The following is a 12,087-nucleotide window of genomic DNA, read 5'->3' on the forward strand; positions in this document are numbered from 1 at the left end:
TTCACACATGAATCAGTAATTCAGTGATCAAATTTTGTTCATCAAAACACCTCTTGTAGTACAGAGAGCCAAATCAAATCCGAAGAGCCTTCCATTTCCTTTAAAAATTTTCAATATATAATCATTCACATATAAATAAAATAGGCTTATTGATATATTATTTAACTGAATAAAAATATAACTATATATTTATGCTTAATTTATTTAAGAATAGCTTATAAAAAATTGTAAAATATAAAAAAAATAAATATAAAGATATCGATAAAATTTATATTAATAAATTCTTATAAAATGAAGATTATCTTAATAATATATATACAAACTGTTCATATATATATATTTTTTCTAATTCCTTGGTTGCTAAAACATCATTTAATGGGTTTGACAAAAAATTTTAATCAGGTATTGTATGATTTGTATCTTTTATTTGCGTTATGAGGTAACTAATTTTATTGTTAATGTGTGATATTGGTTTATAAAGTTTATAACTATGACTTTTAATTTTTTAATATTAATTAAATTTGTAACTACTGTAATAATTTTTTTTATTATAAACAATTAAGTACATAATTTTATAATTACAGTGAAAAATGAAAAGATTGTTTTGATTTATATAATTTATAATTATAATCTTTAATTTTTTAATATTAATTAAATTGCAAATATTATAATAATTTTTTTTATTAAATATCTTATAGGTCTATCAATATTTACATTGTGATATATCATCAATTAATTGTTGTAAAATTATTAGATGAATAAGAGTAAAATAAAAAAATCTAATAAAGTGCCATTTATTATTTTTTGATGAAATTCGTTTTAGAACCGACTTTATTTTATTTATTTATACTTCAAAGCAAGGTTTTGGATATAGCAGTTCTTGCCAAATATGGGGAATTGCTATGGAGAGTAAGCGGAGCTTGTGAGTTTTTCCTTGGTTCGCCAGCAATTTGGGGCTCAACTGTAGAGAAGAATCTGTTTCCCCTGTGCAAGGATGGTGATCTTCTTGCCAAATTCAGTCTTTCTCCTCTTAGGACCAAATGGGTTTGGCCCAACAAATTGGCTTATCCCTTATGGTTCATCTTGGAAGACAGGTAATTATTACAAATAATCGCTCAACTTTATAAATAATTTTATAAAAATTATTAAAATTTAATTTTTTTATAAGATTTAGTAAATTTTTAATTAATTTTATAAAATTTATCACAACTAGAAATTAAAGATTTTAAATTGATACGTAGATCTATTAACTATTTTATAAATAAATTTATCTAATTAGTGATTATTAATAGAAAATAAATAAAAAAAAGAGAGAAGTTTGATGGCAAGCGTAATTAAATACGTTTTATATATTTTATTTTATTAATTTTTAAAAAATTAATAAAATAAAATAATTTTATTATAAAATAATTAATAAGTCAACTGATTAACTTAAAAATTTTAATTTCTAAATATGATAACTTTTATGAAATCAAATTAAAATATAAAAATATAATATATTTAAATATTATCTTTATTTCGTAATATTAGTATTGTTTTAAAAAATAATATTAATAATCTAAAAAGTATAAAGATAGTGTGGAAGAAGAAAAACAAAATTATATGTATATATTGTACAAAATTATGGGTTATGAAATAAAAATATATTAATATATTGTAACTTATCTACTAAAAATATTTACTTATTATATCATTAATTAAGAGAATAATCATTAAATAATTTATAACTTATATATAGTTGGGAATTAATAATTCAATTATAATTTAAAGTAATTAAGTAATTAATTAATAAAAAATAAAAAATATTAATGAAATTAAATAAGTTATATTTTATAAATAAATTGTCATTTAACATATATATGATGCAAACAAAATTTTAAATAACAATAAGAGCAATATAACAAGATTAATGTTAACCAAAATAATAATATTAATCATTTATTAATTATACTATAAAAATATTAAAAAATAAAGAAAATTAAATATTAATATAAATTTATATATATATATATATACATACTTCGTATGACTACTTTTTGTGACATAATTTTAAATTATTTTATCATTTTAAAATACACCAGCCTTAAATTTTTATAATGAAATGAAATGTTAAAAATTTAAGAAGTATTAAATAAGAAATTCATAAAAACATAATAATTAAATTAAATAAATATTAATGAAATATATTTAATATTTTTAATTATTTAGTCATAAAAATTAAATAATAATAATTAAAATAAAAAATATAAAATTAAATACTTAATATAATAATAATTATAATTATAAAAGTATGAAAATCTTTATATATTAAGAATCAAATGGCAACACAAAAGAGAGAGGTATAATAAAGGGAGTCGATTATAATAACTATGTGAATATTTAAAAAATTTGTTGACCTCTTGAGTGTAACACCCCAAAATTTTATTATTTATGAGTATTTTTGATATTTTAATTTTATTTGAATTTTAGGAATTTTTTTGAGATTTTTCGGATTTTAAAAAATCGGGTTCGATTTTCCGAAAATATAAACTTTGATGATTTTTAAAAATTAATTTAAAGACCACGTGACAAAACTAAAAATATATTTGGAATCTATGTATTTTTCTGAGTTTTATGGAATTTTTTTAGGAATTTTTGGACCTCGTTTTCGATCTCGAGGCAGAGTAAAAATTTAAAATTTTGTATTTCGAATCGAACCGGCCAAATCGAACCGTACCGGATCGGTCGAATCGGACCGGTCTCTTCTCTTTTTCTTCCTCCCGCGCGCGACGCTCCCTCCCCTCTTCTCTCTCTCGTTTCTCTCTCCTCTCCACCACGGCCACCACCCCGACCGGCCCGCGGCCACCATTGCGGTACTGGCCGTCGAACGGCAACGCTAAAACGCCCCTGCGCGCCACGCGCTGCCAGCCTTCTCGGCCAAATCCGGCCGATCCGGCCACCGATTGGACCGGGTCTTGTGTCCAAAATCATCTACTCGGCGAGAGCTTTCCATAGACACCAAGAACGCCGAAATCCATCGAGCGGATTGTCCGATTTTTGCTCGGGAAGATTTTAGCCCATTTCGACTTTTGGGCTAGATTTCTCGAAAATCGTGAATCCCACGAGAAAACCGAGGCCACCAACACGCTCCATTCGTCGAGAGCTTCGCAACGACATAAATTTCAAATTTTTTCGACACCGTTTTTCGGTGGGTCCCATGGAACTTCGCAGTGTATTTTCGAGCATTAAATGAGCTTAGAAAATTCTGAAAAATTTATGTACTAACCCCCGTGTTATGGGCTTCGTGTAGGTATCCTCGATTCGCAGAAATTCGACAGTTGACCGGGTTTGCAAATTTCGGTCCGCATGCACTCACGGAAAAGTCTCCGAATTGGACCGAGGTTTTGGCTAGCCCCCCATTGTCAGACGTCCCGAGCGCGTTCCCGAAGTCGGAATCGGCAAAGGTAAACCCGAACCTTACTTTTTCGTAATTTTCTAGTGCTTAAATAGGATTAAAAATCCATAAAATATTCGTGGTAGCTTAGAAAATTACGATTCTTTTTGCAATAGCTTAGTAATATTGCTAAGGACCGCGGGGCAAAGTTTTATAATTTTTAGAGCTTGTTTGGGCAGTTTTTGCAAAAATGATCAATAATAAGGACTAAATTGAAATTTTGCGTATTGTGATTGGTGATTGATTTGATGGGCCCAGGAGGGGCTGTGTGATATGATTGAACTGTTGATATATGGATTGTGAACATAGAAGTGCGTTTTTAGCCCTTTTGCAGGTTGGGTAGGTCCTAGGTATAGGGGAGACTCTGCCGGATTTTCGGCACGACTTATGACGTAATTGGTCTTTTTCTTTGTTCGTATTGAGTCAAATTGTATTAAATAAATGTAATATGATTGTCAGGTGATCCGGGACAACCTTCTTCCTCCGCCCAGCCGCCACAGTGATTGTCGTCAAGTCTGTGAGTAAAATATTAATTTTAATTGTAATTTCGATATTATTATATGTTCAGCATGCCCATGCATCACTTATATGCATATATTTATGTAGTTAAACTCTAGGCACGATTTATGTTGCATTGATAACTGTTGAAGTGCCATGAGTGTTGTTGTGGTAATTTGGAGCAGTGTGCGTGCGTTGGCGTGCGTGTGATGTGGTGTGGACTATGGATAGGACGGGGTAGTCACGGCTTGAGTTCTTCAGGGACCCGTTCTTCGAGGGGTAGTCACGCTTGAGTTCTTCACCGACCCTCGATTTGGTTTATTAAGCGAAAGTCCCGCTTGAGTTCTTCACGGCACCAGTTGGATTTAAGAGAGTCAGATAGGGGATCAGCTCCCAATATATTATGATTGATGCTACAGGGTGCGTGAGTGCTCCAAATTACCTTTTTGATGCTATGATGTGAATATGATGTTGATGTTGCATTTCACTCTACAGGGTGCATTAGTTATAGATAGTTATAGAGATTATGGTTAAAATTGATATTTTACTCTCTGAGTCGAACGCTCACTCCTGTTCAAAAATTTTTACAGGCCGCAGGAGGATATTTTATTCTGGGTTAACCTGCTTTTATACTTCGCAGGTTGTTTATCGATATTTGTGTAATTTTATTTACTCCTAGAATTTCCGCATGTGTTAGCAGTAATTATTTGAATTTGGTCTGTAATATTATTATCATGTTGGACCTGTAAACTTAATATTTTAAGTCTGTTTTGATGGATTGGATGAGGGAGCTGAGCTCCCATTTATTATTATGTTGATGAGTATGTGGAGGGTGAGCTGAGCTCCCCAATGGATTGTTTATTGTGTTTACAGGTCGGGTGAGTCAAAAACTCCCCGTTGGTAAGTCCATTTTATGGCCGGACTCTGTCCGTTTGTTTTCTTGAAATTGGGCCCAAATGGGCCTCAGCATTGGGTAAATGAACAGTTAGGCTTACTACGGGCCTCGGGGGCGTTAGGCTGGCCCAGGTCCTAGTGCCGGTCCGGCCCATAGGTTGGGTCGTGACATTGAGGGTGTTTTAATTCAATTTTTTATTACTAGACCAACATATTATTGCCATGTTGGGCATGCTACTGATTAATAAACAAAAATTGACAACTATAATTAACACTATATAATTTAATTACTTCCTTTTTAATCACACCTATATTATTGAGTTTATTTCACATAGTTGTATTGGTTCTGGAATGTTCTTATAATAAAAATATACATGCTTCCTTTTTTTAAATATATATATATATATATATATATATATATATATATATAATTTGAGATATTTGACTTTTAATTGTGAAAATTCTAAGTAATTGTTGGGTTTACTCTTTAATTGATTATTAGGGTATTGCATGCATGTAGTACATGGTTATTAATAATTTTAATTTATATATATATATTTTTTAATTTTAGTATATAAAAATAATATAATATCTTAATTTTTATTAATTATTATATAAGTATTTTATTTTTCAAAATTTTTAATAAAAATTTTATAATAAAAATAATATATATATATAATTAATATATATTAATATTATTTAGATTTAATTTAGGTAATTAATATTTAACAAATTATCTAAACAGTTTCCAAGTAAATATGAAATCATTTCTTGAGACTCATTATAGGGATGACTTTATCAATACTAGAGATTGGTGACCCAAAAAGAGCCCTCCAAATTGCCTTCACCTTCAAACATGGGGTGGATTATTTGGTCCAATGGGAATTGCACAAAATTACATCTCTAATACCTCTTTTCTAATTTTGTCTCCACATCCCACCAAATTTCAGCATTAGAAAGTTGTTTTTGAAATTTTAATTAAATTTTAAAAAATTCATTTTTTTTATTTTCTAATTAAAAAAATTAATACATGTAAACATGAGCTATAGTTTTTCATTTTAGAAAAATTTTCTAAAAAATTAATCAAATTTTTTATAAGTAAACATACCTAAGTATTTTATATGAATTATTAAATTAAAATTCTTATCACTAGTTGCTTAAATTTCTGAATTAATTTTAACAAATAATAAGAGAAATCCAATCCAAGATTATTTAATTAGTAGGAGCTTAACTTCATGGACTTGAAATTTATATTTCTCTATGATGAGTCAAGTCAAGTATATATATCATTATGAATTGAGTTTGAATTTTTTAATAATGGTTTAATCACTTTGACTTTATGCTAGAACTTTTCTTTTAAAAAAAAGTTTTATTATATTTATAAAGGAAAAAAAGGGTTTTATATGATATTCATTGATTTAAAAAAATAAATATGATAGAATATTGAGAGATTTTTTTTTTTATGGGTGCTACAAATAATGGGCAATTTTAAATATATAAATATTATAAAGTATAAGTATAAAAAGGTGATTACGAGTATAAAAATAGTGGAAAGGGATATGGATGAGTTCTCCATACATGTTTATCTTAGTTATAGATAAGTCAATTAGTTATATTTAAAATAATGACTCATGATGTGTGTTATTTATAGATAAATTTATTTTTAGAGGATAAAATTAGTGAACAAATTAATAAAAATTTGAATTTATAAAGTACTCATAATAAGGATTTTTGGCTAAGTAAAGATAATATATATATATATATATATATATATATATATATATATATATATATATATATATATATATATATATAATGCGATAATTGTGTTATGCGATTGGAGGATATTACGAAGTAAATTAATTCTACAAAATTATTATTAAGCCAATTATAGTTTGAATGAGTGAATGTTGAACATTTGGGATATAATATAATTAGAAAACTAATGTGATAAAAATATAAATATTAAGATAAATATTTAATATTATGATAATAGATATAATTAATAATGAATATATTCACTAAATAGTATATATTATACTTATAAAAAGATAAAATGAGAGGATCGGTTAAAATGATATAATCATTTAAATATAAAGTATGACAAGTTAGTGACGAAATAATGATTGAAAAAAATCAGAAATAAGACTTAAAAAATATAATTAATTTAAAATAATTATCATCATCATAAATAATAACTTAAAAAAGGAAAAAGAAAGCATAGAAAGGTATATAACTTAAAAAGGAAAAATAAAGCACAAGGAGCGGGGGGAGGTGGAGAAAATATACATATACATAGTTAGAAAAAGGAGAGTGGGAAGCACGTGCCACTGCACTGTTTGATCGACACGCGTTAGTACTTTAGAGAAGGTGGGACCCAAACCCATTAAGAAAGGAAAAGTCTAACGCGTGGGGACCACTGACCACTACTACTACCTTTGTCCGTGACAGCCCAATGCGAGAAGAGAGAAATGGGGAAACGTCACTGAATAAAAAAGATCGAAGCCGTGAAGTTGACCAATGTAAATCAAGTTAAATGGGACTGTCCTTACGTCACAGTCAATAAAGCGGGCTGTTATTTTAGCAAAAGATCGGGGATGAAGGAAAGTAAATAAAAGAGAAGAAAGTGACGTGTCGTTTCGGAACGTATCACCAAAAGGGCCGAAATTTCAGTTTTTTTTCCCCCCCTATTATTGATTAAAGAAGGGAGAAGTAAATTACTAATTAGTTTCTTCTATCTAGGACAATTATTAATATTTTATTTATTTATTTATTTTGAAAATAGATTAAAATATTATTAAGATTTAATTTTATCTACAAATTATTCATTGGTCCATTTTATTAGCATATTTTATTATATTTCACCGATTAAAGTTAAATGATAAATATTTTTTTTTTATTTGTATAATATCTTTACCCTTGTTACACACTCTCTCTCTCTTTTACTTGGGTGTATTATATAGTTATTTCATTTAAAATAAAATAAATATTATTTTATTATAAAAAATAAGGTAATTTAATAAAATTTTACGATTCACTTTATTTAATTTTTGTAAAATAATATTTTTTTTATAAAATAGTTAATTATAAAAAATTTATTAACTTGAGAGAAAAAAGAACATATATAATTTGTTTTAATAATATTAAAATTATTATAAATAAAATTTATAATAATATTAAAATTATTATAAATAAAATTAAGTAAAATATATTTATTTAGCATTTTCACATTTAACATGTATTATTTTAATTAAAATTTAAGATATTATGAAAAAAATGATAACTTAAGATATTGAAGAAATTTTATTTTTTTTATCAAATAAATTTTTTCACAATTGATTGCTTTTCAGAAAATAGTATCATTTTATAAAAATTTAATGGGATAAATTTTAAAATTTTATTAAATTACTTTATTTTTCGTAACAAAGTAGTTTGACTTTGTTTTAAATCAAGTAAATATAGAATACACTATTCTCTAGTTATACTTGCCTCTCTCTTTCCCTCTCACTCTCTCTCTAATTTTCTTCCCCCCGATCCTCTCTCTCCCATGTTTCTCTCCATATCTTTTCTCTATCTCTTCCTCTAGTTATACTCGCATCTCTCTCTCTCTCTCTCTCTCTCTCTCTCTCTATAGCTCAAATCTCAACACTTGAATAACATCCTCAAATTTTTTAAATTTCAATTGTCTATCTCATAAATGTACAAATAAAAATATAAGGGATACATATGCTTAGGTACCCTCTGATTCTTAAAATTATATTAATGAAAATTTTAAGGAAACAAATTGAGGGAGAATTATATTAATGAAAATGGAAAATATATGTTAAAAATTAAAAGGGAGAAGAAAAAAATAAAATTGAATAAAATAAGAGAAAAAAAATAAGGGAAATGGGAGAAAAGAGAACAAATGATGAGAGAAGAAAAGAAAATGAGAGAAAAAAAGAAGAAATTGATGAGAGAATAGGGAAGAAAATGAGAAAAAAGAGAAGAAAATGAAAGAAAAGGGAAGAAAATGGGAAAAAAAAGGGAGAAAAAAAGGAAATGAGAGAAAAGAATTAAAAAAAAATTGAAATTGGGGCGAAGAAAATTATTAAATAAATAAAATGATAAAAAAATGATATTTTTAGATATAAATATGTGATTTACCATTGAACTTGCAATCCATTACTAAATTAAAAAAAAAAAAAGAAGCTTTTTCTTTTTAAAAAATTACTAGCGAATTTTAAAATCTGTTGGTAATTAAAAAAAGGGAGGCTTTTAAAAAGAAAGGAGAGATTTTTTTTCTCAAAATTACCAATAAATTTCAAAATCTATTGGTAATTTGAACACTTAATTATTTTTTTTATGTCTCACAAATTACTAATGAATTTTGAAATCCATTGACAATTTGCACACTGAATTTTTTGTTTGAGAAATTTCCAACAGATTTCAAAATTCATTGGTAATTTGAGCACTAATTTTTTTTATATCTCACAAATTACTAATGGATTTTAAATCCGTTGATAATTTAGACATGTCTCTCAAATTATTAATGGATTTTAAAATTCATTGGTAAATTATCAATGGATTTTGAATCTATTAGTAATTTGCGCATTATTTTTTTTTTCCTTACAAATTACTAACGGATTTTGAAATCTTTTGATAATTTACCAACAGATTTCTTATGTCTCAATTTACCAATGGATTCAAATTCATTAGTAAAATATGTTGCTGTATCTGTAGATTTTTGTAGTATATAAAATGGTGCTGCAAAATTCTTTAAGCTTGCTTTGTTTCACATTTTTTTTTTTGTTTAGATGTTAAGAAAAAAGTAATAAAAAATGTTGAAGATCCCTTTTAATTAGAATTTTTAACAGATTAATTTGCAAAAGTAGAAATTACCAAAAGGGAATATGAAAAATTAAGAGCAAGTTAATTACATTTGTATTTATTAAGTTAATCAGGGCGAATTGATTGGGCCAGATTGAATTAATATTACACTGTTGGCATTTGATAAAACTGAAATTTTAGTAGTTTTGGGTTATGCTTTTTATTAACAACTGAAATTTTAGTAGTTAAACTTTATGTATTGGATAAAATAAATGTTATAAATTTTAAATTAAAAAATTGGGTAGTATGTACTAAAAATAAAATGACAAATTTAATAAATTAATTATAAATATTTTTAATTTATTTTAAATTAAAAATTTTAACTTACCATTTTATGAGAATTTTAAATTAATTAATAACTTTTAATTGATATCAAAATAAGTAGTCTTAAATAAAAAATATTTAAAATATTAACCTTAAGTACTTAACTATAGGGTAAATTTCACCCATCGAACTTAGGGTTCTATAATATATAGTATCATTCTTAAATTTTAACTTATAACTAAAATTCATTCAACTTTGATTTGATGGACATAAAACTCTCTTCTATCTACTTTTAAATGATTTTCAATTTATCATGTTGAGGTGGTATTTTAATTAATTTTTATAATTAAAAATAAATACGCATAATTTTTTCTTTCTCTTCCTGGTCTCCCTCTCCATGATCCTTCTCTTTTCCCTTGCTCTCCTCCTCTCCATTCGCCCTGTCTCTATCCTCTCCATCTTTTTCCTAATTTCCCATCTTTTCTCACTAAAAAAAAAAAAGAATTTTCAACGATAGATCAAAAATAACATTGATTAGTGATGGATTAGTGATGGATCTGTTGATGATATATTACGGATCATCATTGATACATTACTCATCCAGCGTTGATACTTAACAATGAGATTTTCAGTAATGGACAAAATCTATTGTTGAAACTAAATTTTTTTAATTAACTACAATTATTGACATATTATAGTAACCAAAAATCATGTCGCTAATAGATTTTAATAACGAATCCATCGCTAACCTATATTTTTAGTAATGCATTCATCAATCCGTATTGAAAGTCTTGCTCTTGGAACTCTGGCAAGCCCCAATTAGAATTTCATAGGCAGATTCTCAAATAAGAACATGAAGCTTTATCTATAATTTTAGTAGACCAGGAGGTGTTCATGAAGTAATTGATGTGCGTTACCTGTAAGTGTATAAGCCGTATCGACTAATAAAGTGATAAATAGAGTATTATTCCTATAAGGAATTGTGTTTAAGTACTAAACTATGGTCGTTTTAATTATTTAGACTAATGACAATTTATAAGAGAACTAAACTAATAAAATGCAACAAATTAATGAAATTAAAGGAAATAGGCAAGGGACAAAGTAAATAAAACTCAAACTAAGCAAACTTGACTAAAATAATAACTAGATTATGCTAGAACAAAGAATAATCAATGATAAAGATGATTTTAAGTTTGGCGTTTATGCTTTAAACTAATTGAGATTAGTTTGGTTCATCCATTTTTATAGGTTAGCTAATTCTAATCTCCTTTAATTCATTTCTCAATATAATCAAAGAGTGTTTTAGTTAAACAAACCCTACTCTCGTGGTATTTGAATTAACTATGACCTATTAAGCTCTCTAATTAGATATTTAATCCCTTTAAGCCCTAGTTTATATCTAAATATAGGTGATTAAGTCCAAATCTCTGATTATCTATTAATGATTTTTACCTCTCAATCCTTTAATCAAAGATTAAGAATAATACCCAATAGGATTCAATACTAGGCAAGTCAATAAAGCACACAAAGAAATGAATCTAAACTCATAAATATTATAAATCTAAATAAAATCAGTCCAAATTTATAAATTAATTTAAAACATTACAACCCTCTGAAATCTCAAGAAAACTACTCACTCATAGTCGTATTTGCTAGAAGAATTGACAAAATGAGTAAAAGAAACATTAAATGGAGTTAAGTGTGGAAAAAACTAAGTAAAGAAAGATCCAAAACTCAAAAAATCTGTAACTAAGACGTCATTTGTAGCAGAGAAATTTAGGTTTGGTTCCTTTCCTCTTTTTCCTGTTTCTATTCTATTTCTCATTTTCTCTTTCTTTCTCCTTATTCTTTTTATTCCTCTTTTCATCTTGTGGTTAAAATGAGAAAATGTATTTATATGTGTCCAAAAGTCTATCATATAATAGGCTAAAAAGAGATAAAGAAAAAAGGTATAAAAGTAATAAGGTATAAAAAATTTATCCAAGTTAGCTTGCTATCGCACCATTAAGCATGTCCAATGTTAAATTCAGTGTTTTCTAGCATGCCCCATGCCAATTTCAGTATACAAAAGTGATGAGGTGTAAAAAATTTATCCAAGTTAGTTTGTTATTGGCACCATTCAACATGCT

At 26.8% G+C, this 12,087-nt stretch overlaps 1 long non-coding RNA gene across 1 annotated transcript; it reads left to right on the forward strand.

Annotated features, from left to right (window-relative positions):
• Positions 1-3,365: 3,365 nt before the first annotated feature.
• Positions 3,366-4,743, forward strand: LOC131174517 (uncharacterized). Its single transcript, XR_009144849.1, has 3 exons — positions 3,366-3,443; positions 3,893-3,950; positions 4,522-4,743. It is a non-coding gene; the product is annotated as an uncharacterized LOC131174517 (long non-coding RNA).
• Positions 4,744-12,087: the final 7,344 nt, after the last annotated feature.

The sequence above is a fragment of the Hevea brasiliensis genome, chromosome 16, assembly GCF_030052815.1.
Source record: "Hevea brasiliensis isolate MT/VB/25A 57/8 chromosome 16, ASM3005281v1, whole genome shotgun sequence".
Classification (NCBI taxonomy): domain Eukaryota; kingdom Viridiplantae; phylum Streptophyta; class Magnoliopsida; order Malpighiales; family Euphorbiaceae; genus Hevea; species Hevea brasiliensis.